At 37.8% G+C, this 27,278-nt stretch overlaps 1 long non-coding RNA gene across 1 annotated transcript in view; it reads right to left on the bottom strand.

The window, feature by feature from the left end:
• LOC134486588 (uncharacterized) overlaps positions 1–20,361 on the bottom strand; it is a 64,139-nt gene extending 43,778 nt beyond the window's left edge. Inside the window, exon 1 of the long non-coding RNA XR_010065810.1 lies at positions 20,212–20,361. This is a non-coding gene — a long non-coding RNA (uncharacterized LOC134486588). The remainder of the gene's footprint in view (positions 1–20,211) is intronic.
• Between the last annotated feature and the right edge of the window lie 6,917 nt (positions 20,362–27,278).

Raw genomic sequence — 27,278 nt, 5'->3', positions numbered from 1 at the left:
CTGTGCGTGTGGTATGCTACATGTGTGTTGTATACATGCACAGATTTTCTATGTGTGAATGCAGGTACTCATTTACCCTCCCACACAATTGAAGGACAAAGAAAAATCAAAGGTATCAGTTGTCGCAACCCCACATGATTGAAGTAGAATCTCTTATCCTTTGCAGCCTACTTGGCCTTTGTGTTTTTGATGAATCTCTGGTCTCTGTGTGCCTCGCCCCCTCACCTTGAGAGTACTGGAACTACAGTTACACACTATTGCATTTGGTTTTACATGCATTCTGGATAGCTGAACTCAGGTATTTTGATTTATATGACAACCTGTTGAGTCATCTACCTAGGCCAAGTTATCTTTTTATGGGACAGATATGGACAGGGAAGATGTTAATGAAAACAATTCTTTTGTGCATCTAAGTATCTTATCTTCCCTTCAGTTTTGAACACGGGCATTTCTGTAGACAGAATTCTTGTTGAACTTTATTTTCTTGGAGAACTTTCACTATACTGCCATCCTGTCCCTAGTCCCTGAATAAAAATTGGCAGTTAATCTTCAAGGAATTTCTCATAAGTGATGAGTTATTTTTCTTCCACTACATTCAAGATTTGTTGTGGCTATTTTTTTATTAGCTTCTTTACTCTGATGTGAGTGGCCAAGAGAATCTCACAATTATCTTTCTGGGGTGAAGTAATCCTTCTGAATGACAGGAATGATTTGCATGGAATGGTAGCAGTGTCTCTTACCATGTTTTAAAAGCCTGCAAGTACTCCGTTTTCTGCCTTCTCGCTGTTCCCCAGAGTTATGTGTAACCTGACACATCTGATAAGATTTCACAGAAATCAGCCTGTTGCCTTTTTTTCACTTTTTCCATTTATCAGAAAGTTTCATTTGGCTAATCCAATTTCACTGAGTCATTTCTTCTATAAGTGCAAATATTTTGTTTGTATTCTCTCCTGATTTCTTTTCAGTAACATTTATTTATTTATTTTTAGTATATCTCAAATGTTTGATTTGCTATTCTTTTCTTATTACCTATTCTGTGATAAATTGGTACTTTCTAAAGTATTCAACTGTATTTTCTTTCCTTTATCACATATTAGAAGGCAATTTTCTTGGCTAATTCTTCTGTGCATGACAATTATTCCTTCATAATGTGTTTTTTCAATTGCTATTTAAACTTATTCTGAAGCTTTAATGAATGCACTATTTGCAGAATACTTTCCTTATATTTTTCTTTAATCCCTAGGTTTAAATTTCTTTCACACTTTTAATGTACTTATACCAATTCATTAAATCTGACTACAAATATTTGGTCCTTTTGATTAGATCATGTTATCACTTTCTTCGATAGGTATAGGTGTAGTTCTCTCTCTCTCTCTCTCTCTCTCTCTCTTTCTGTGTGTGTGTGTGTGTGTGTGTGTGTGTGTGTGTGTGTGTGTGTGTGTGTGTGTATGTATGTAAGAGAGCGAAAGGGAGAAAAAGAGGGGGGACTGGGAGAGGGAGCAAGAAAGGGGAACATATTGTATTGAAAAGCAGATATCTAAATGAAATTGCATGGCTTCTCTGGGAATGATATTCCTATTTCTTGAGTTGACATTTATTTATTACTTTTGTTGTTAAATTTGTACATTTGTGTTTTTATCTTTATTGTTAAATTGTGGTAAGAGAACAAGTTTTTTGTTTGTTTGGTGGGTTTTGGTTTTTTTGTTTGTTTGTTTATTTGTTTTGTAATATGTCAGGTCTCCCTGTCTTAGCTGAGTTTCTTATTAATGCTAGAATTTGATTTCAGGGACCTTAGGAGAAGAGCACACTTCTTCAGATTTAGCTTTCTCTAGCATCAGAATTGTAAGCTTCAAATGGAGACACTGGGTATCAATTGACATTCCTTTAGCAAATATACAGCCTAGAACACTGCAACATTTTGATTTCCAGGGCTATGCTATAGCTTCCAAAAGCCATAAAGTTTCCTCATCTTTTCCTTTTTGTTTAGGATTGGTCTGTTTTGGGTTGTTGTTCCTTCAAGAACATTCGATATCAAACACTTTCTAAAGAATGATTTCAGAAATGTTACACGGTCTAGATGGTGGTCTTCAAAAAGCTGTGAAAGAAATGAACTTAACTTTAATCTAACCCTGAGTGTCCCATTCTTGGCAATTAATTTAAACATGTAAGCTTTGGTAAGTCTACTATCAAACTTCATAAAGACTTAGACCCATGCTATGTCTTCCAGTATCTGCTAATTTCTGAGATGACAGAGCTTCTCAGCAGGTTGTTTGTCAAGCCCAGTGTGCAGTTGTGGATGTAAGGATGGGCTTAGCCCTAAACCTTTACCACTTTCTTTTTCCTCGTCTCCTCCTTTGAATAATGTCTTGAATCTTAAAGCACAGATCTGATGCGTTTTCATTTCAAAGTCTGTTGTTTTAAGGGGAAGTAGCTCTTCAGAGGCTTTACTCTTTCCTTCATGAAGCCCTTCTCCAAATGGACTTCAGGATGCACATCTTTTACTTACCTAACTGGTTTTCTTTCTTTTGGAAATATTTTTTTTGAATTATAATATAATTATCTTATTCCTCCTTCCTCTTACAGTCAAAGACCATCTAACAAAAATTGCAACACCAGGCATGATATTTTGAATGATTTTTATTGTTTGTCCAGGATAGTCTGCACACATAGGCTACTGTTTTTGTCTTCCATCATTGGAAGGTAAGTCTCTACTGCCAAACATTACGGACATCTCAGACACAGGCCACACTGTGAACTGACTGATTGGGGCTAGCTTTCACGATACCAGAGATTGCTATAAATGCCTCTAAAAGAGGGAATCAACCACCAGTCCGAAAATGTATGATGCCCGTGAACCGCACAATAACCAGAATAATATGGTGACCCTAAGGTTGTCATAGTGGAAAGCAAATATTTATGATAACCAACAGCTCTCTAAATGGTCTTTTTATTTTTTTATTTTTTATTCAATATTTTCTATATCTACATTTCAAATGTTAACAGAGGTGGATGCTCACAGCCAACCATTGGACTGAGCACGGAAACCCCAATCGAGGAGTGAGAGAAAGGACAGAAGGAGTAGAAGCGATTTGCAACACATAGGAAGAACGACAATATCAACCAGACACCCCAGAGCTCCCAGGGACTAAACCACAAACCCGGTTTCCCCTCCACAAAAACCCCCATATTGCATCCCCCACCAAGCACCCTCTCCATGAGGGTGCTTCCTGACCTAACCACTACTTCCTGCCTCCCCTCACTGGCATTAAACTACACTGGGGTATCGAGGCTTGCAGGACCAAGGGCCTCTCGTCCCACTGATGCCTGACAAAACCACCTCTGCTACATACGCTGCCGGAGCCATGCTCTATGTGTACTCTTTGGTTGGTGGTTCAGTCCATGTGAGTTCTGGAGTGTCTGGTTTATTGATATTATTCTTCCTATGAGTTTTCAACCCCTCTCAGCTACCTCAGTCCTTTCTCTAACTCCTCCATTGTTGACCGTTCTCAGTCCAATGGTTAGCTATGAGCATCTGCCTCTGTATCTGACAGGCTCTACCTCTTAGGAGACAGCTTTATCAGGCTCCTTTCTTCATGCACCTCTTGGCATCATCAATAGTGTCTGGATTTGGTGACTGCATGTAGGATGGATCCCCATGTGTGGCAGTCTCTGGATGACCCCAGCTATACCACTCCTGGGCATATACCTGAAAGATGCTACAACATGTAACAAGGAAAATACTCTACTATGTTCATAGTAGCCTTACTTATAATAGCCAGAAGCTGGAAAGAACACAGATGTCCTTCAACAGAGGAATGGATATAGAAAATGTGGTACGTTTACACAATGGAATACTACTCAACTATTAAAAACAATGACTTCATGAAATTCTTAGGCAAATGGATGGATCTAAATGGTCTTAAGACCTTCTCATCAATACAGAAATTATGCATGGTATTGGAAAAACAGTTAAATTATCATGGTGAATGATATAATTTGTTTTGGAAGAGATTTTTACAACAATCACTTTACTAGATCAAATATATAATTACATTAGAAATATTTGCCCTTATAGTACCAAACATAAGTGTAGTCTTCATCCTCATGTAGGAAACTTCTCTTTGAAACAGAAGAAGAAAATTATAGAAAATCACAATCAATCAAAATACATATTTGTCACTCCCAGTCCCAACAGTAACATATACATATATAAAATACCTCCTGCCCCTTAGGGAACATGTGAAAAGAGACGATAGGAAGTGTGTAAGAGTCAGAAAAAGAAGAAGCTTGATATCATGTCACCTAAATGTTCTTCATAAATAAAGAGAAAAAAATAAAGTCAAATAACCAATGCCACCTTGTCCAAGCTTGCAAAATTTAAACATTAGCTTACCATGACTGTGGAGCCAGTTGAAAGTCTATTGTACTTTCATTCTGATATTATGCATTTATTACCTATTTTGAAAGCAAAATGAACAGTGTCTAATTTAGTTTGAGTTGCACCTTACATTTCCTTCTAGACTTGGAATGTGTTGAGAAATCTTCTTCACAATTTATTTCTCTCTTTTTAAATAAAAGAATAACTGTCCTCTCTAGTAACTAAACAGAGTTTAGCTCTTGTGTGCAAACCACTACTAAATATCATGGCCCATACATTTTCTTTATATAACTATCAAGTTGCTGAATGCACAGATGCTCTTGCTTATAAACATGTCTGCATATAAACATTATGTGCTTAACTTATATCCAAGAAAATGAGCCTGCATGTTCTCTATAAAAGCAGACTGTTCTAATGCATCATAAACATTGTGAATTGGTATATATGTTTTCCATTGTGTTTTATCTTATTACATCCTCTGTGTACAAAATTAATTATAAAATCATATATTGTTTACCCAACAAAGTGGCAAAATATGATTTCTTGAACTTATGTAAGCCTAATTATAAAATAGGGAATAATTACCCAAAGATATGAACTCACTACTGCCCAGTGAACAGTTACTTAGTCATTTTTATTAATGAATAACTGTTTTACTAGCTCCCATTATTCTCTCTTTCCTTCATTTTTGTTTTGTTCTCATCAACAAAATGTATTCTGCAGATATTCATTGGTTCAAACTTCATTATCTCATTCCAACTGAGGATGAACTGTAACTTTTTAAATGACCAATAATGTCATTTGGACCAAAACAAATCTACTATTGTTGTATTTCTCCATAGGTGTAAAGTTTTTGCCAGTATCTCAGCATTATGAAAATACTGTAGAATGATAATGATGATTCTCTGCTATTGATATTACACTGTGTATCAGAAAGTCTTCGATCCCATTTTATATCCCCATAATAAAATTTTTAAGTATTCTTAAATTTTCTAAAATGTTCTTTAATTTTTATTGTCAACTTTATTATGATACACCTTCAACTTGAGGACATTATGATTTGAAATTAATTGTAGTGTGGATGCTTCAGTCCTTCTTCAAAGGGGAAACAAAATACTCAGAGGAGTTAGAGGGTGAGAGGAAGAAATGAGGAGGAGGAAAAGCAGAGGAAGGATCAGGTATGAGAGGAGATAGGAAGGATAAAGAGAGGGTAAGAAATTTGAAAGGAGATGTATAGCAATGGGGAATGGGGAACTGGGGGTAGCTACCAGAAAGTCCTAGGTGCTAGGAAAGTAAGAGGTTCCCAGGACCCAGTGGGGATGAGAATATTGGAAATGCCTAACGAAAGGGAGGGAGAACCTGTAGAGACCATATCTAGAGGTTAGGCAAGGCCCACAGTTGAGGGATGGGGCTACCCACTCATCTCTAAATTTTTAAAATTTTAAAATTCTCTAAAGGAAATACAGGGGCAAGGAGTAGAGCAGAAACTGAAGAAAAGGCTATACAGAGACTGCCATACCTAGGGATCCCTCCCATATATAAACACCAAACCCAGACACTACTGATGATGCCAAGAAGTGCTTGCTGGCAGAAATCTGATATAGCTGTCTCCTGGAAGGCTGTGCCAGAGCCTGACAAATACAGAGGTGGATGCTCACAGCCAACCATTGGACTGAGCACAGAAACCCCAATCGAGGAGTGAGAGAAAGGACAGAAGGAGTAGAAGCGATTTGCAACACATAGGAAGAACAACAATATCAACCAGACACCCCAGAGCTCCCAGGGACTAAACCATAAACCAAAGAGTACAAATGGAGCGACCCATGTTTCCAGCTGCCTATGTAAAAGAGGATGGCCTTGTCTGGCAACAATGGGAAGACTAGCCTTTGGTCCTGTGAAGGCTCCTTTCCCCAGTGCAGGGGAATGCCAGGGCAGGAAGGTGGGAGACTGTAGGTGGGTGAGAGACTCCCCTCACAGAAGGAGGGTCAGGGGGGTTGATAGGTTTCTGAAGGAGAAACTGGGAAAGGGAATAACATTTGAAATGTAAATAAATATATTATCCAATAAAAATTCTTTTAATTATCCTGTAATGTTTTACTCTTTTTTGGTAAATACACATAAACACATTAGAATACACACATATATATTTGTACTTCTACACACACACACACACACACACACACACACACACACACATAGTATTGAGAGATAGAGAGGGAGAGAGAGAGAGAGACAGAGAGAGAGAGAGAGAGAGAGAGAGAGAGAAGATTCATCTGAAAATTCCTATCACCCCACATTTGTAAATAGATAATAGTTATGGTATATTTTTAGCAGTGTTTAATCCTGGGACATGAAAGAGGATGCTGATATGTGGCCAAGATCCTGAGGTCAGCTCTGATTGATCTTTCCAACCATGTGATTTCAAAATCAAATTTTGTTTGTGCTTCAGAAAGAGCTGATAATAATACAATGGGATTTCTTGAACCCAAATCCCATGGAGGAGAGAGCCAAACTCCCAGAAATGTGGACACTCCTGACAGGTCAGAGGGAACAACTACTTTCTGCCCACAATCCAGACCCAAGGGAAATCACCTAGTGCCATCTGTGCCCCCTGGGCACAGAGAAATTTGAGCAGTCAGGGCCAGGACCCTTTGGGTTTCTGCCTGCGCTGAGAGCTGAAAGTCAGTCACCAAGAGCGCCTACACAACTGAAAGCAGAGGTAAGACCAATTGTCCTGCTCCAAGTGACCTGCCTAGTGGACTCAGGACACACAATGGTAGAAGTCCTCTGGGACAGGGCACTTCCAGTTTTTGGCTGTGACTGAAACTGAACTGAATTTACTCAACAGCTCTCTGTACCCAAATTCTGTACCCAGAAGATTGGACAATCCTGAGACTGTACTTTGCAACTTCTGTCCACCTCTCCCACATCCCTGGCCTAAGAGGAAACTTCATAGTGGCCTCTGGATAGAGGAATACAGGAGCAGTCAGCAGAAGGAACCTGTTGGGTTTTGCCTATGCCCAGAACTGAACTGAACCAGAACCACAGCTCCCTGTACACAAATCCTGCTGGGGAGAGGAGCTGGATCCTCAGAAGTGCAGACACTCCTAAGAACTCAGAAGAGACTACTCTCTGCTTATATTCCTGACCTAAGAGGAAATTGCCTGCCATCTGTGCCCCCTGGGCACAAGGACCTAGGAGCAGTCATGGGCGGGACACTTCCAGTTTCTGCCTGTGCCCAGAGCTGAAAGCCAGTTGCCACACCTGAGAGCAGAGCTCTCTGTACCCAGATCTGGCTGAAAGAAAATAGGAATGCTGACACACAGGCCTAAAGGAGGGTCAAGTCACTGTCAGAGACAGCAAAAGAAGCTAACACCAGAGACAACATGATGGCTAGTGGCAAGTGCAGGAACCTAAGGAACAGAAACCAAAACTACTTGAAATCATCAGAACCCAGTTCTCCCATCAAAGCAAATACTGGACACCAAAACACACCAGAAAAGCAAGATTTAGATTAAAAATCACATTTTGTGATGATGATGGATGACTTTAAGAAAAACAAGGAGATCAAAGGGATACAGATTGGAAAGGAAGAAGTCAAAATATCACTATTTGCAGATGATATGATAGTATATTTAAGTGATCCCAAAAGTTCCACCAGAGAACTACTAAACCTGATAAACACCTTCAGTATGGTGGCTGGGTATAAAATTAACTCAAATAAATCAGTAGCCTTTCTCTACACAAAAGAGAAACAAGCCGAGAAAGAAATTACGGAAACGACACCCTTCATAATAGTCCCAAATAATATAAAATACCTTGGTGTGACTTTAGTCAAGCAAGTAAAAGATCTGTATGATAAGAACTTCAAGCCTCTGAAGAAAGAAATCGAAGATCTCAGAAGATGGAAAGATCTCCCATGTTCATGGATTGGCAGAATTAATATAGTAAATGACCATTTTACCAAAAGCGATCTACAGATTCAATGCAATCCCCATCAAAATAACCATCCAACTCTTCAGAGAGTTAGACAGAACAATTTGCAAATTCATCTGGAATAACAAAAAACCCAGGATAGCTAAAACTATCCTCAACAATAAAAGGACTTCCAGGGGATCACTATCCCTGAACTCAAGCAGTATTACAGAGCATTAGTGATAAAAGCTTTATGGTATTGGTACAGAGACAGGCAGATAGACCAGTGGAATAGAATTGAACACCCAGAAATGAACCCGCACACATATGGTCACTTGATTTTTGACAAAGGAGCCAAAACCATCCAATGGAAAATAACAATTTTAATGTAAATAAGAAATGCCCAATTTAATAAAGATGGGGAAAAATTACACTTGATAAACTAAAAAAAAAAAATAAAATAAAATAAAAAAGCAAACGGCAAAAATAAATCCCTAAAGAAATACAGGGCAACACAAGTAAACAAGTAGAAGTCCTTAAAGAGGAAACACACACACACACACACACACACACACACACAGACACACACACACACAAAAAAAAAAACCTTAAAGAATTACAAGAAAATACAATCAAACAGGTGAAGGAATTGAACAAAACCATCCAGGATATAAAAGTGGAAATAGAAACAGTAAAGAAAGCACAAAGGGAGACGAACTGTAGGTAGTAAACCTAAGGAAGAGATCAGTAGTCATAGACACAAGCATCACCAACCGAATACAAGAGGGAGATGAGAGAATTTCAGAGGCAGAAGATACCTCAGAAAACATCAACAAAACAATCAGAGGTAATATAAAACATAAAAAGCTCTTAGCCCAAAATATCCAAGAAATCCAATGGGAAGATCAAACCTAAGGATAATAGGTATGAAAGAACGTGAAGATTCCCAAGTTAAAGGGCCAGTAAATATAATCAACAAAATCATAGAAGAAAACTTCCCTAACCTAAAGAAAGAGATGCCATAAACATAGAAGAAGCCTACAGTACTCCAAATAGGTTGGACCAGAGAAGAAATGCCTCCTGTCACATAATAGTCAAAACACCAAATGCATAAAACAAAGAAAAAATATGAAAAGTAGTAAGGGAAAAAGGTCAAGCAACATATAAAGGCTGATCAATAAAATAATTATACCACAATTCTCACCAGAGACTATGAAAGCCAGAAAATACTGGGCTAATGTAATACAGACCAGGCTACTATATCCATCCAAACTCTCAATTAATATAGATGGAGAAACCAAGATATTCCATGACAAAACTAAATTTACACAATCAGTTTCTAGAAATCCAGTCCTATGAAGAATAATAGATAGAAAATAACAACACAAGGAGGGAAACTACACCCTGGAGAAAGCAAGAAACTAATCTAACACAAACATAATTCAACCTCTATGAAGGAAAATAACAGGAATCAACAATCACTATTCCTTAATGTAACATATCTTAACATCAATGTTCTCAATTCCACAATAAAAAGACATAGGCTAACAGACCCAGAATTTTGATGCATTCAGGAAATACACCTCAGAGACTAAGACACAGACTACCTCAGAGTAAAAGGCTAGAAAATAACTTTCCAAGCAGATGGTCCCAAGGAACAAGCTGGAGAAGTCATTCTAATATCAAATAAAATCAACTTTCAATCAAAAGTCATCAAAAAAGATGAAGGACACGTCATATTCATCAAAGGAAAAATTCACAAAAATGAACTCTCAATCCTCAATGTCTATACTACAAATGCAAGGGGCCCTACATTCATGAAAGAAACTTTTCTTAAGCTCAAATCACATATTGTACTTCAGACAATAATATTAGAAGATTTTAGCACCAAACTCTCATCAATGGACAGATCATGGAAACAGAAATTAAACAGAGACATAAACAGACTAAAAGAAGTTATGAACCAAACAGACTTAACACATAATTGTAGAACATTTCATCCTATAATAAAAGGATGTATCTTCTTCTCAACACTTCATGGTACCGTCTCCAAAATTGGCCATATAATCAGCCACAAAACAGGCCTCAACAAATACAGGAAGAGACATCCTATCAGATCACCACAGACTAAGGCGGGTCTTGAATAACAACAAAAATGACAGAAAGCCCACATATATATGGAAGTTGAACAATGTTCTATTTAATGATAACTTGGTCAAGGAAGAAATAAAGAAAGTAAAGAGCTCATAGAATTTAATGGAAATGAATGCACAACATACCCAAACTTATGGGACACAATGAAAACAGTGCTAAGATGAAAACTCATAGCTCTAAGTGCCTCCAAACAAAAACAGGAGAGAGGATACATTAGCAGCTTGACAGCACAAATTAAAGCTCTAGAACAAATGAAGAAATACACCCAAGAGGAGTAGAAGTCAGGAAATAATCAAACTCAGGGCTGAAATCAACCAAGTAGAAAGAAAGAGGACTATAAAAAGAATCAACAAAACCAGAAACTGGTACTTTGAAAAAATCAACAAGATAGGTAAACCCTTAGCCAGACTAACCAGAGGGCACGGAGAGTGTTTCCAAATTAACAAAAGCAGAAATGAAAAGGGAGACATAACAACAAAATCTGAGGAAATTCAAAAAAACAACAGATCCTACTACAAAAGCCTAAATTCAACAAAACTGGAAAATTTGGAGGAAATGGACAATTTTCTAGAAAAATACAAGGTACTAAATTTAATTAGGAACAGATAAACCATCTAAACAACCCCGTAACTCCTAAAGAAACAGAAGCAGTTATTAAAAGTCTCCCAGCCAAAAAGAGCCCAGGACCAGATGGCTTTAGTGCAGAATTCTCTCAGACCTTCATAGAAGACCTCATACCAATACTGTCCAAACTATTGCCCAAAATAGAAACAGACAGAGCACTACCAAATTCCTTCTATGAAGTCACAATTATGCTTATACCTAGGCCACACAAAGACCCAACAAAGAAGGAGAACTTTAGACCAATATCCTTTATGAATATGGGTAAAAAATACTCAATAAAATTCTTGCAAACCAAATTTAAGAACCCTTCAAAATGATCATCCATCATGATCAAGTAGTCTTCATCCAAGGGATGCAGGGATGGTTCAATATACAGAAATATATCAATGTAATCCACTATGTAAACCAACTCAAAGAAAAAAAAACCACATGATCATTTAATTAGATGTTGAGAAAGCATTCCGGAAGGGAAACCAGGAAAGGGAATAACATTTGAAATGTAAACAAACAAAATGTCCAATAAAAAAGTTAAAGATATAGACAGCATATGGGTTACAGGAGTTAAGAATTACAATTATAAATTGTTTATAGAATTATTTTACTTTGTAGTAATAGTACTTTAAATATATTGATATAGTGTATTTAATATTTAACAATGAATTTTCTTCTTTCTGCTTATAAGCATAGTTTTTAGGAGTTCTTGTTTTAATATTTATTTTATATTGAATGTATTGAAATTTCCTATCCTTGTGATATGTTAGTTTCCCTTTTTTTTTAATTCTCATAATAATTTCCACAAGACTAGATGGCTTTTTGAATATTGGAATCACTTATAAAATTTATGTAAAATAAACAATCATTACTTCAACAGAAAGCAAATTAAAACCTATGATCATTAGCAATAGAAGGAAACAGTTTTTTTCAATCAATACACATTAAGAAACCCAATAGTGACAAAAATTGTTAAATACTGAAAGATTTCTTAGATCATACCACAGTAAATGCCAGCCCCTGTCATAGAAAGCTTTGCTTAACAAGTTATTTTGAGCCTTTGATTGGGTAAAATTGGGCATCCATTTTTTATTTCCACAGCTTCCCCATAGATTAATCTTCAGATATTCTAATGTGAGCCCGTTTGAGCATGTGCGTTTATTTTTTGTCATGGATTATGTATGCTCCCATTTTCTCTGAACCTTCCAAATGGAGTGTTTCTTTTCTTTTTTCTTTTTCCTTTATTTTTCTTGTTTTTGGAATGTGCTTGCAGGCTTCTCAGTCTCAGATCTTCAGTGTGTGGTTCAGAAAGATTTATATTCTCAGGAACTGTGCAAAGAGAAGTCTTTGGCCTAGAGATATTCTGTATTTCATGCTGTATGTGTCCTACAATCACACCTGTGATGTGCTGGAATCAAACGGAAGTTAAAGAAGAAACCTTAGCATTTGTGATGTCTAAGAACACTGATGATTGGAGTGAATGCACACTTACATATCTTCTCTTCAGCATTCTGAGTACCCATGAGAGGAGGAGACTTGCATATTTAATGCTTAGGACACACTGGAAGAAACACTGTAATTACTTGGTGAGGGTGCTGATGAAGCATATGGTTGAGCGGGACACACAGAGCAAACAGCTGCTTTATTTCAAAATAAAATGCATAATTAGAATCAAGGACCAATGGATGTATCTATGTGATGTATGGAACTCACTGTTTTGTGATCAACTGTGTTCATAAAATGCAGTCCTCTTGTCATGGCTTCTTATTATTTCTCATTATTTGGTTCATCATGAGTGAACTCTGAACAGCATCTCGGATGAGACAGGATTTGGAGATAGAGTGTTTGGCATGTAATTATGAAATAAGGCCACTATGCCATAACGTCCTTACAAAAATTACCATAAGGAACAGATCATTCTTATAGTGGGGAAAAAACCCAAGAAGTCCCTGTGCATGAGCTAGGAGATGTTGCCCCTCAGGCAGTCCTGCTCTGAGACCGAACGTTTGTGTCTGTTATTTTAGTTTGTTCATACTGCATCAGTTATTGGAATGTGTGTATTTTATATTGGAAAGAAAGATACTCATATGGATCCTCCTACTCAATGACAGGGATAACGGAGGAAGAAGCATGGGGGTGGTTTATTGTTTTCTGTTTTGTTTGGCGGGAAATTGTGTGTGTGTGTGTGTTTGTGTGTGTGTGTGTGTGTATGTGTATGTGTGTGTGTATGTGTGTGTGTGTGCATGTAGAGCTGAGGTTGAAGTTAGATTCCTTGCTGTATTATTTTTCACCTTATTCTTGTGACAAGGTGTCTCACTGAACCTGCTTGTAACATATTGGCTAGAATGGCTGGACAGCAAGTCCCAATGATGTCCCCAATGCCCCATCTTCACTTGCCTGGCCCCAACACCAGTGCCACAGAGAATTAATACCATTCTTAACTATATGTGGTGCTAGAAATTGGAACACAGGTACTCATGTTTGAGTATCAAATACTTTGCCTTCTGTGGTATCTCATCATTTCTGTAAATGCTTTCCCAGAGGCATAAATGTGTAGCACAAATATGTTCTCATCTTTTGTCAATCAAATAGCCAGCTGGCTCATTTTACACTGTCTGGTTGTGTATATTTATACTCTAGTTTCTCTCTCTCTCTCCAGGTAAGGACAGCCATTGTTTTCATGCTTTGAGCTCTGTAAGTTAAGTGAATGTTTCACTATTTTTTCTAAGATGTAGGGCTGCTATTAGTGTTTCAGAGTTCCTGAGTTGTTTGGTTTGTTTTTATGTTTGTTTGTTTTGTGTGTGTGTGTGTGTCTGTGTGTGTCTCTCTGTGTGTGTCTGTGTGTTTTGTTTTGTGTTCACAAACCAGTTGATATTTCCTTTAGTAAAGTGTCATATGACTCTGGAATGAGGTTAAGAGCTTGAAAGGATAGGAAGGTTTGCATGAACAAGGTATCTTGACCACCCACTAGGGCAAGCTATGCCTTTCCTCTGGATATGGTGTAACAATTGGAAATGTCCTGCTTCCAACCTGCAATGCTGTGATGAAAATGCTATGCCTGAATATGGATGGACAAGCCTGTTACAAATTATATGACTTTCCATGCCATACATGTCTGATGTCCCAGCTCTACTGGGGAAGAACAGTAGAAAGAGCAAGAAAAAAATTATTACCAATTTTATACTTACAAGAAACACAGATAATACAGGGGTTTCTTTTTTTTAAAATTTGTTCTACTACATTTCTTTTTTTTTTTGTTATCTTTATTAACTTGAGTATTTCTTTTTTTTTTTTTTTCGGAGCTGGGGACCGAACCCAGGGCCTTGCACTTCCTAGGCAAGCGCTCTGCCACTGAGCCAAATCCCCAACCCCAATACAGGGGTTTCTTATATGTCTCACATTCATTTCCTTGATCATTAAAATCTTATGCTAGTATAGTAGAACTTTAACAGTTTATGAACTATTACAGATACATAATTTCTAAAATCCAATATTTATTCAGCTTTCTTAAGGGCCCTTCTCTGTTCCAGGATCTCTTGTCATACAGCGTAGCACACGTCACTTGGCTGCCGTGTCCTATCCACCCTGTGCAGAGTGCTACAGTTTCAGGGAAATTCCAGTTTTGATGTCTTGACAGGATTCATAAATCATGGTCAGATTTTTGTAGAATGTCTCTGAATTTGCATTTCTTGGTTATTTTTCTCATGAGTAGACAGATCTTGCATACTGTCTACTAACAGACTATAGAAGGGAAATGTTATTTTTGCTATCATGTCAAAGGCATATGCAGTTGATAGGAATTAGCATGCTGATGTCAACCTCAATAAGAAGATTGAGATGCTACATGTCAGGCATTTTAATATTTACTAGTTTGTAAAGAGTGACCAAATTTCAAACATTATTTTGGAAGAAAAACACTCTGTTTTAAACAATTATGTAGGGTAATGGAGCCCACATACCAGAGATTACTTTTACAGAAATTATTTGAATTTTTAACATAGGACATTTCTTTCTTTATAAGTCATTTATTTATATTTGTATAAAATTGTGCAAGTGTATCTTATGCATGGGTCAACTTATTTTGCTGCTGAACTTATTCCCACTTTAGCCATTGATTTTATTTTGTAGCTGCTCCCTTTTGGTCCATTTGGGAAACCGTTGTCAGTGTTAGTTTTGTTTTATGTATTTTGTAGTTTTGGTTACAGAAACGATGTGTTTCTTGTTCTGGAAGCTCTGTTCATCTGGGCTTTCTCCAAAGTTGCCTTTGTTTATATCATTGGATGATTTTACTAGAAGCCATGACCTGTATTCCAGGGTTAACACTTATGACTGAAAGCATTGCTTTTGTGTCTGTTCCCTGAGAGCAAGTGTATACACATTTGTCCTAAATAAAATATGCAAAAACTTTCTGTTATTACTTTTTACATGTATCTAATTTCATTAAAGTGAGGTTGAATTATTCCTGATTTTTTCCAGGGTAATAATTGCTAGATGTGTTATTCTGTTTTTCTTTCTTTAAGGACTTCTCTTTGAAAATGTTAGTTCTGTATAACACAACCTCTTTCTTTAGAACCACAGAAGCAGTATTGTAATTGTAACCTTTTTCTGATGCTCTCCGGAGGTGATATTTGTTTTCAGGATCCAAACTACCTGTTATGTCTTATATCATGCCCTCCTTCAAGAGTTGGTCCTACTTGGTTGCAACTTGGTCCTACACAGAGTATCTTCTAGTCCATCTCTCATGAAGGCATCCTGTTCCTTGGGGGCCCCCTCAAACTTTTAGATTAGAATCTTCAGAAAAATGGGATGGATATTTGGCAAATATGTAGTGAAGTAGGCATATGATGTGAGGATGGCTACCAAGTGTAGGTTTTTGGTACATGTTACAAAGCAAAATATTTTCTCTTAGTTGGAAAGAAGTGCAGACAAACTCTGGCCAACTAGATTCCCTAAAATGTTCACTGACTTGGTAGATCAATGAATCCTTGTATAGTTTATCTTCTGTTCTCCAGTATGTATCTAAGCTTAAACATTGAACCCAGTAATCTGATACATATTCCAATTTTTTTGCCATTTGGGTCCAATTAACTTGGCATCAACAATGTGGACTAATATGATATTCCTTGAATGTCCAGATGTCAGACCAGACACAGGATTAACGCAGTCCCAGACCAAGAGAGGAAATGTACAGTCTTGTCCATTCCTTATAATTATGACCTGCTGCTGTTTATTTTTTAAGCCTATTGATTAAAATAAATTGGCCAGATCTAATGCCGCACATGGCAGAGTCTTAGTTAATTTGCTTTAGATATGATGCCACATCTGGAAGATGATATACAACATCTGGCACATCAATTAAAAATGTACTAGTTGTTTAATCACTAGCGAGCATTGCCATCTATCATAATTCATTTTATTTTAGAGTCTCTCTAATAAATTAAGTGGAAGTGTCCTAAGTAGAGTCCACCCTGCAAGGTGATGGGGTGACACTAATTTGTACCTTTTTTCAACAGATGTGCTTTTGCTCTTTATTTACTTTCTTGCTAAATGATATAGCAATTTCAAGGAATTCTAGTTGGCCTTTTGTTTCCTAGTGACTTTTACATTTTACAAAAGGAGTTAAGCAGTCAATGCTAAATACATCCATTACAATCTGACATTTAGAAACAAGGTATTCTGTAGCTGCATGGGTGTAATGCATTGACTATAAGGGAGCTTAGTTTTTGTATCTGGACCTCTAGTTTCACAAGTGATCACAGTGACATTTTCGTAAGTGGATCAGTTTTCATTGATAATGGACTGCCTCTAGCACTGAACCTAGAAAAGAACAAATTCTATTGCTAAGTGACTTTTCCTTCCTTTCTGTTTTTTAAGCACAATTTTCCATAGATAGGGCAGGGAGTGAGGTATTTTCCACGGCAGCTAAAGAATAGGTGATTATTTGAGCACTGCATTGGTAGTTCTTTTTGGTTTTGGTTTTGTTATTTTTTTCTTCTTGTTCTTTCTTTTCTTTATTTTTGAGGGAAACACATGTTTTAGTTGGGTTTTTTTTATTGTTATCTCCTTTCTTCGTTTCCCATCTACAAATATTCTATCCTGTACCCCCTCTCCCTTCTTCTATGAGGATGTTGCTCCTCCCCAACCACCCACCCTTTCCCAACTGCCTGCCCTGACATTCCTGTACCGTGGTGGTGGGGGTCCAGGCTTGGAAGGACCAAGGGCTTCTCCTCCCATTGGTGCCCAAAAAGGCCACCCTCTGCTTCATATGTAGCTGGAGCCATCAGCCTATCCATGTGTACTCTTCCGGTGGTTTAGTGTCTGGGAGCTCTGATTGGTTGGTATTGTTGTTCTTATGGGGCCGCAAGCCACTTCAGCTCCTTTAATCCTTTCTCTAATTCCTCCAGTAGTTCCTCCAATGGTTTGTTGCTAGCATTTGCCTCTGTATTTGTCATGCTCTGCTGAGCCTCTCAGGAAACAGCTATATAAGGCTCCTGTCAGCATGCACTTGTTGGCATCATCAATATTGTCTGGGTTTGGTGGCTGTATGTACACGGGCTGGATCCCCAGGTGGTGGAGGCTATGAATGGCCATTCCTTCTGTCTCTGCTCCAAACTTTTTCTCCGTGTATCCTCCTATGAATATTTTTTTGTTCCACCATTTAAGAAGGACTGAAGCATCTGCACTTCGGTTTTTCTTCTTGAGATTCATTTGGTCTGTGGATTGTATTTTGGGTAATTCGAGCTTTTAGGCTAATATCTACTTATCAGTGAGTGCATACCATGTGCTTTTTTTTAACAGGCTAAATTAATACCTAAAAGGTATGCAAATCTGTTCAAATTAACAGATCGGGTAGGATGGTCTTAAATTTCCATGTACTAAATAGTAAGTTCTTTGAAGAATATGCAAGAAATTTACTACATAAATCTTAAAAAATACATTAATTACTTTGTTGCAGAATGTTATCAAGTGCTAAAACTCTGAGGGGAATTGTTTGTCTCTCACACACAGAACACTTTTGGTGTTGTTGCAAGTGTTGAATTCAAGCATTTTCTTTTTAATTGCACTTTTTCTACTTTTTTACATAATAAATGAGTTTAGAATTTTTCACTCTCTATAAAGAAGAAATAAACTCAACATGATAATAACAGCTAAAGTTACTGTTTCTGTTTGGAGACTCAGGCCTGGCACATACTATTTAAAAGTTTTCCTCTATTAAAAACAATGACTTCATGAAATTCTTCTGTAAATGGATGGAATTAGAAAATGTCATCCTGAGTGAGGTAACCCAGCCACAAAAGAACACTCATGGTATGTACTCACTGATAAGTGGATATTAACCTAAAAGCTTGGAATACCTAGGATACAATTCATAAACCACATGAAGCAGAAGAAGAATGAGGACCAAAATGTGGATGCTTCAGTCCTTCTTAGAAGTGGGACCAAAATACTCAATGGAGGAAATACGGAGACAAAGTGTGGAACAGAGAATGAACAAAAGGCCATCAAGAGACAGCCCTCCCGGGGGATCCATTCCATATACAGACACCAAACCCAGACACTATCATGGATGCCAAGAAGTGCTTGCTGACAGGAGCCTGACAGCTGTCTCCTAAGAGGCTCTGCCAGAGTCTGACAAAGACAGAGGCAGATGCTCACAGCCAACCGTTGGACTGAGCACTGGGTCCCCAGTGGAGGAGTTAGAGAAAGGAATGAAGAAGCTGAAGGGGTTTACAATCCATAGGGAGAATAACAGCATCGACCAACCATACCCCTCCAGAGTTCCCAGGGACTAAACCACCAACCAAAAAGTACAGATGGAAGGATTCATGGCTCCAGAGGATGGCATTGTCTGGCATCAATAGGAGAAGAAGCCCTTGGTCCTGTGAAGGATCATTTCTCCAGTGTAGGGAAATGCAAGGGTGTTGATGTGGGAGTGGGTATGTGAGAGTGGGAGCACCCTTATAGAAGTAGGGGGAGGGCAGATAGGAAAAAAGATTTCTACTGGGGAAACTAAGAAAGAGGATAATATTTGAAATGTAGATAAATAAAATATCCAATAGAAAATTGAAAAAGAAACTTAAGAAAAAGTTTTTCTCATTAACCTATTAAACTTCTGACTAAATGAATATGCTCTGAGTTGTGTGCTGTAAAGAGGCTTAGCCTGACTCCTTTAGAGAGAACACCATACTAAAAATGACTTTTAGCTAGTTCTATATGCGGTACATTAAACATGGCATATAAGGATGCTAAAATGATCACATAAATTCAAGTGAGTATGTGTATCTTTGCAACTTGTGCCTGCTTAGTCAGAAGACAGTGAAAAGTAGTCTTAAAAATGGGCAAGCTCTTGGAATTTGGTTTCTTTCAAGATGTATGTAGTACATGCAATGTTAATATGGCCAAAGCAGATTTTTTCTAGTGTATCTGTTATTTGATTCATATGAAAAGTTGGGAATCGGATTGAATCGTCTAGACAAATTCTCACACCCCTCCAATTTCCTGTGTGTTTGCACTTTATCTGTTTAAACGTTTATATTTAGAATTCTCAAATAAGCTTAGAGAGTACGAAATATACAACAGAAACATCTGTTCCCCTTGGCAAAACTATTTCTTCTTTTCTGTTTGTTTTTTTTTCCTTTCATAGGGTTTAGAAAAACACCAAGGGATTGCTTTCATAGCTGAGGTTTGTTTTTGTTTTTGTTGTTGTTGTTGTTGTTTGGGTTTTATCTGTTTGTTTTTTATTGGATGTTTTCTTTATTTTCATTTGAAATGTTATCTGCTTTCCTGGTTTCCCATCTGGATTCTCCTTACCAACTCCCCTCCCCTTACTTCTATGATGGTGCTCCCCTACCCTCCCACCCACTCTCTTGCCTCCTCACCTTGGCATTCCCCTATAATGAGGTGTCAAGCTTTCACAGGGTCACTATCATATCTTTTTCTTATATTAGATAGAATGAAGTATTTAATAACCTCCCACAGGCATGCATGCACACAAGCACATACTCACACGTGCATATGGACACATACACACACACACACACACACACACACACACACACACACACACACACACACAGAAGACAGAATATTAAATGCAGATGGTTGCACCCATAATAATTTCTTTTCCTGTTGCCTTAGACTTCCCTTACCTTTCTAGTGCACTGAGTCTTCAATTGTCTTGAACTTCTCCGTCAACCCATATGATCCTTCTCTGCCTTGGGTTTGTCTTTACAGTTTGTAAACAAGAGGGAAACATTTTAAAAGGAAAAGCTATTTTCTTTTCTTCTGCCACATCTGGTTGTTCCCAGTTAGCCAAGGTCAAAACTGCCAAGCTTATTTATGACTTTTGGCAAGGCTGCAGGGCAAAATCACTGTTTAAAAATGCACTGTAAATGTCAGAGTGGGAGTGGGTGATTCCTGTTAGTTCCTGCTGGGCAAGGCCTAAAGTGTGTAGTTTCCACCCTGAGCAGCTTTGCAGGGGCTGCTTCAGGGGCCAAAATGATAATTTTAACATCTCTGCTTCTGTTCTCTTTTCAAAAATGTAAAATCTGTCTAAGCCTGTGGGACCAATTAATTGTTTTGAAGGCTGATGATAACTCAAGTCAAGATAAAGCCTTGAACACTGTTTATTTTATAAGGAAGGTTTCTAACATATTATTGCTTTTGGCTTCATAGGAATTAAGCCATTGTCAACTGTGCTGGGAAATCATAAGTCTCTGCTAATGGGAAGTGACTTTGAAAGACAAGGGACATTAACATGTAGTTATAATTTGAACAGGAATCTTAAATGACTGACTCTGACCCTGCAGTTATAAGAACAATTAAGTCAAAGTTGATCAGTACTTTATGATGTTAAGCACATAGACAAAGTCACAGTAATATGGGTATGTAATCGCAGACATAGTATGGCATATTTAGAAAGCACCTTTCTCTTGGCAAAACTTTGATGACTTTTCTATATACCCTGTTGTATTGATTGAACTTCATGTTAATTTTGAGCTTTATTCTATCAAATGACATAAATCAAACTTTAGCACATTAGTTTTTAACAGATAAAAAGGATTCTTTTGGAGACTGGAATAATTCTACAGTGAAGACTGGTGCTTGGAGGAAGGAGGCACACCAGTTAAGTCCACAGTCATAAAGCATTGGTGTTTTCTACCAAGAAATCTTACTTTGTTTTTGGTAGAAACATAAGTCTGTTGCCCTGTGATAGCATAATGTATTTCTGCACAGACTGCAGTGTCATATACGTGTTTATTTGGTTGTGTTCAAAATATTTTTTGAACTTTTGGTAAGTGCAAACTCACCCACCAAGATACATCAAGTGGTCTGCCAAAATGGAGATTCTTTCGAGAACTGTCTAAAGAAGTACATATTGACACTTCTTTTTTTTTTTTTTTATTAACTTGAGTATTTCTTATATACATTTCGAGTGTTATTCCCTTTCCCGGTTTCCGGGCAAACATCCCCCTCCCCCCTCCCCTTCCTTATGGGTGTTCCCCTCCCAACCCTCCCCCCATTGCCGCCCTCCCCCCATAGACTAGTTCACTGGGGGTTCAGTCTTAGCAGGACCCTTCTTAGTGTTGTCACAGTAGGCAGTGAAGATGTGAAATATGATTTTCAATGTTTTTGAATCTTAGTTAATGTGACTCAGAAGCCCACCTACTTTTAAATTACCAATTAAAGGTACAATTCCCTTGAGGACTCATCAGGAGTCTAGCTCTTTCCTCACTTCTCTCTACACTTTTGGCAGCAGTATTTCAGGTTCAACATCGAAGCACAGATGGAAGAGCAGGGTCAGCTTGAACAGCTCTTTCAGGTAACAGTATCCAAAGTATTTGTGACATAAATTTTAATTTCTTAATAATTCATAATTTAAGCATTTAAAATACAAGAGTTTTGATTTTTAAAGTTAAAGAAATGTACTTTCTGTTTGTATGTGTGCATGTGGATGAAAGCATGTGTGTGTGTGTGTGTGTGTGTGTGTGTGCGTGTGTGTGACAACTGGATAAATAGAAAAAAGTGAAAGTGCAATCATCTCAACATATACCATACATATTTCATTCTCCTTCGAATTACCTTTTAGCGGTTTCTAACTTTAGGACTTTCAATTAATTAATGCTCTTATAAGTAATATTAACAAAATCAAAGAAAACTAAAATTAAAGTTTGAAATAATGTATAAAATTAATTTTGTTGATTAAGAGCATTAGAGGAAATTACATTCAATTTGACTGTTTTCCATTTTGCAGATTTTTTCACTCATGTTTAAGATGCTTAGAGTAGCCAATAATTTCCAGGAGTTTTGAGGTAGCTCATGTCATTGTGTGGACTTGCAAAGTATGTGATTTATAATGTCTTAAGCTTTTTCTAACTTCTTTATATTATCCAGAAACCACTTGTGGATATTAAACCACAGTGGATATTAAACTAATATAAGATATGCAGCAAATACAATATATAACATAAACAGGTGTACTGCGATAACAGAGGTGAATATAACCACTTCTCATGAAATAAAGACAAATACCATATAAAATACAGTTCTAAATTCTCTAAACACACAATATTTTTCTTGTTGAAATAATATTTACACTTCTTTCACTAGCATTATTGATCCTATATTATTTGTCTTCATTGAGCACCAGAGTTCTCTGCCAAGTAATATGACATGAGCCTTCACATAAGTCGAATATTGCCTCTGGTAGTCCTCAGGATTGAGGTGTTGTATTTTCAATTGAATTTTACCATGAAATATTTCCATTAATCTTACTCAAGAGATACCAAGAAGGCCTTTTGTATTTTAATATTCTTCGTAGTCTTCACTGGGTACGGCAGTTCAATGCTTACTTGATAATCAGCACTTGACCCACATACAGCATAGCAACCCTCTATGGTTATTTGAATATCGGTCCCTAGTTCATGACACTTATTCAAAATTTTGAGAAACAGAACATTATTGTAGAAAGCATATTTCATGAAGTGGTCTTTGAATGCTTTTAGTCTTGTCCACATCCAGTTCATTTCTGGATCTATGCTCACAGTGGAAGATGTCTCTGTTTCCTCTTGTAGTAAAGATAAAAAAGCTGCAGATCCTGGCGGTTGCTAGTTCTGGCTCCACTGGGCCATTGGAACTAGCTAATTTATCTCAGATTAGTATCTCTCCGGCAGCTCTCTGCTAGCCACAAACTCTCTGGTTAAAGCTGCCTGGTAAAATCCTGGTTCTCGAATTCCAGCAGCAGCTGGCATATCTATACTCCCTGCCTCAGACTCTGCCCACACTCTCAATAACTTCCCCCTGGTAGTTAAATATAAACTCCCAACTACCCAGTAAAATCAAGACTCAAAAACCATAACCCAGCAACCAGATTCATATGCTAAATTCTCAATCCACAATACATCCACACAATAAATTTACAACCAATTGATAAGACTATAAACTGCCCACCTAGATAAGATAAATTTGCCTACAGAAATCCATCCCGGTTACCTTGGCAATTCAAGACCACCTGGATCTGCGTCATCCTTTGCCTTCTCCATCTTGATTATCCTTCTCTTCCCCTTCTCTCTTGCTTTAAAAAGCATTGTCCCTGCCTTATATTTTACTGTCTGATCATAGCCTTGATCTAACTTTTCTGCCTTCACCTTCATAATGACATCAACCTATAACCATGTCTTCTAACCATTGAAGACTATTATTCTTCTGACATTGTAAGTTCCATTGTTATTATTGGTAGTAGTAGTAGTAGTAGTAGTAGTAGTAGTAGTAGTAGTAGTAGTACCATAGAGTATCAATTACCTCAGAAGTTAGAACATGTTGAGGACTTTGGAACTTTGGACTAGAAAGTGAATTCCATGAGCACAGTTTGCTGGGCCATTCTAGCAGAAGCCTGGAAAACAAAATTTATGAGAGCAGTGCAGACTGTGTAGGTCCAGTTCCAAAAGTTTCAGGATGGAATAATATTAACAACTGGGGGTTAGAGGACATTTTTATGATATTTTGGCAGTGAATGTGCCCGTGTCCTAAGAACTTGCCTGAAGTTAAACAACAAATAATAATAGCGTAATTTCTTTCATGGAGAAGATTTCATGAGTGGAAAGTGCTGAGTCAATGGCCTATCTACTGTTAAGAAAGTTTATGCCAGTCTATAATGATAAAGAACAAGTACAGTAATAATACAAAATATATAATTTGGAGGGAAATTAGCTTAATGCTAATTTGGAGGGAAAATGTGTAACTTAAAGGGAAATTTTATATCTTAGAATAGATTTTATGACTGTTAGGTTGTTTGCCATTATTAAGAAAAGAACAGCTCTGCACAGGATAAAACTTTGCTCCCTAATCTTCCAACTTAGCAAAAAAGAGCATTGTCTGTTCCTTAAAAGCAATTAAGTAAAACTATTGTCAGTAATGATCTTCTGGGTGGCCAGGTCAGTCTCTGTCAAGCTGGCAGAGGAACTAGACTTGGTTTTGCCTTTAGAAAACAGGATGGGTACATGAGAGGAGATGTCATGTATTTTTTTCTCCTTGATTTCATAGAATCACTTAGACAAAGCAGCATGAGGCAGTAGAGTACCTGTGAGAGTGCTCTGAGCGGCAGAGAGGTCCTGAGAGGAGGTTCTTACATAAAGCCCTGAAAGTGAGAGTGAGCTGCAATGGATTCCCCAAAGTGGTGAAGATGTCCGAGTATCGAGAATGATGTCAAGACTTAAACACAGAAAGATGAGCAAGCCCAAAAGAGACTAAGAAACTATAGAGATTTGTGAAGTTGGACTAAATACATTTTGCACTGTGATGTGACCATAGGTTTAAGGAGTTCAGGAAGTAGACTATATTGGTTTGAATGAGAGATTTCCCCAGTAAGTGTGGCTATTTGAAGATTTCATGGTTGTGCTGTTTTATAAGGTTTTGGAATGTTTAGGAGACAAAAAACATTCTGGAATAAATATGCCACCAAAACTAGCTTTAAATGCTTATAATCCTTCCCTATTTTCAGTTTTCTCTCTGATTTGTGCTTGCATTTGACAGTGGGTTCTCCGCTCTCTGCATGACTTGGCACCACAATGATATTTTATTTCTCTGGTACCATAAGCCCAAATACACTTTCTAAAAGTCTCATTGAACATGGTGTTTTATCACAGCAACATAAAAGTAACCAATAAATTCCATCATTTAATTATTAATTAGAGGTATGAGGGTCCTATTTGGCTAGTAGCTATTTTAGCTTCAAACCGTGGAATCAATGTTTTATATCTTAGTGTAATCATCTTATCCCTCCAAAAAGAAAGACCTTTAGATTATCAGAGCATAAAATTGCTGAAACATGAATCACAAATATTACTTGTAGGATCCTTGGGTTTATAATGATGAGTCCATCAATGAATTAATTTCTGAAGTAGGAAATTCTGTGTCAAAGACAATACAATGCCCTATGTCCAACAGCAAATAAGAAGTTATACATCTTTCTGAAGAACTTTAGCTTATACTCTAATAAATGTCATCTAACAAGTACCACTGTTCTCTACTTGATAGTGTTACTTTTGAAATTTAAGGGGCTTTTTTAGTTAGAATTTCATTGCTAACTAATCCGAGACACTATAACTGAAACAACTCTTAGAAAGGCAAACATTTAATTGGGACTGGCTTAAAGTTTCAGAAGTTCAGTCCATGATCACTGTGATAATAATGGTGCAGGAGGAGCCAACAGTTCTACAACTTGATCCATGGGCAGCCAAGAGAAGACTGTCTGTCTTCTGCAGGTAGCCAGGAGATGGGTCTCATTCCACAGTGAGAAAAGCATGGGCTTAGGAGATCTCAAAGCCCATGTGCAGAGTAACACACTTTCTCTAAGCTATACTTCCTCCATTAGGGCCACACCTTATTGCCTCTTCCCATGCACCAAGCATACACAAACCAGCATGAGGACATTTAGCAAGTAGAGCCTTATTGGAGGAAGTTATTCATGGGTGTCAAGCTTTGAGCCTATATACCATGGGTCTATTTCCTGCTTTCCCTTTCTACTTCTTATGTACTGGATGGTTTGTGTGTCAACTTGACACAAGCTGGAGCCTCACAGAGAAAGGAGCCTCCCTTGAGGAAATGCCTCCATGGGATACAGCTATAAATCATGTACTCAATTAATAATCAAGGGTGGGAGGACCCCTTGTAGGTGGTTCCATCCCTGGGCTGGTAGTTTTATAAGAAAGCAAGCTGAGCAAGCCAGGGGAAGCAAACCAGTTAAGTAACATCCCTCCATGACCTCTGCATGAGGTTCAACTTCGTGACCTGCTCTAGTTTCAGTCTTGATTTCCTTTAGTGATGAACAGCAATATGGAAATTTAAGCTGAATAAATCCTTTCCTCCCAAACTTGCTTCTTGGTCTTGACTTATGTGCAGGAATAGAACCCTGACAAAGACAAATTGGTAACAACATAGTGGGGGGTATTCCTGGGACAACCTGACCATATTTTGGGGAGAACTGTGGAAGACTTTGAGTTAGAAGAGCCATCAGATGTTAAGAGCTCTGTGAGATGTTCTGTATCAGTTTGAAAGATGATGTTGAGACCAGTGCAAATGATGGAGGCCTGGCTTGTGAAATTTCAGAGGGAAGATTAAAGACTCTTATCAGGGCTGTTGCTGTTTTGATTGTGCAGATTCTGTGGTTTTGGTTAGCTGGGGCTGAAAAGTCAGCTGTGATTAACAAGATAGCAGGATTGCTAAGGCAAAAGTTTTGCATTCCTGGGACTATTGATGCTGGTGAGCTGGAGCTAAGAAATTAGCAGTGATTAAGAAGAGACCAGCATCTTTGAGATGAAATCTTCTGGGAAATATTTTCTGAGAGCACAAAGAAGCTGTGCTCTGGAGAGCCAAGGTTGTACCTTGTGGTGCAGCGAAACTTAATAATATGTAAGAGTCACCCGGGTAGTACTTGTTTTGAAGGCATGAAGGGGTCATGAAGAGCACCTGAGGCTTGGCACTGTGAGAAGCCATGGAAGGACATTGGGGAAAGTACAGCCTCAGTTGCAATTGATGGCCCAGGACTGAAGGGGTCATGTAAAGGATCTGAGGCCAGGCACGATGAAGAGAGCCTATGAGAGGCTATTTGTAAAGCCTAGTTACAACAGAAGACTCCTGAGGTTGCCTGTTTCTATTTCTTTCTGCTGGCCCTTAGGACTTTAGTCCTTCCCCCAACCCCACCTAATTATCAGATCAT

This window comes from Rattus norvegicus, chromosome 4 (genome assembly GCF_036323735.1).
Source record: "Rattus norvegicus strain BN/NHsdMcwi chromosome 4, GRCr8, whole genome shotgun sequence".
Classification (NCBI taxonomy): domain Eukaryota; kingdom Metazoa; phylum Chordata; class Mammalia; order Rodentia; family Muridae; genus Rattus; species Rattus norvegicus.
The sequence above is the reverse complement of the archived record's forward strand: the minus strand, read 5'-3'. Positions and strand labels throughout refer to the sequence as shown.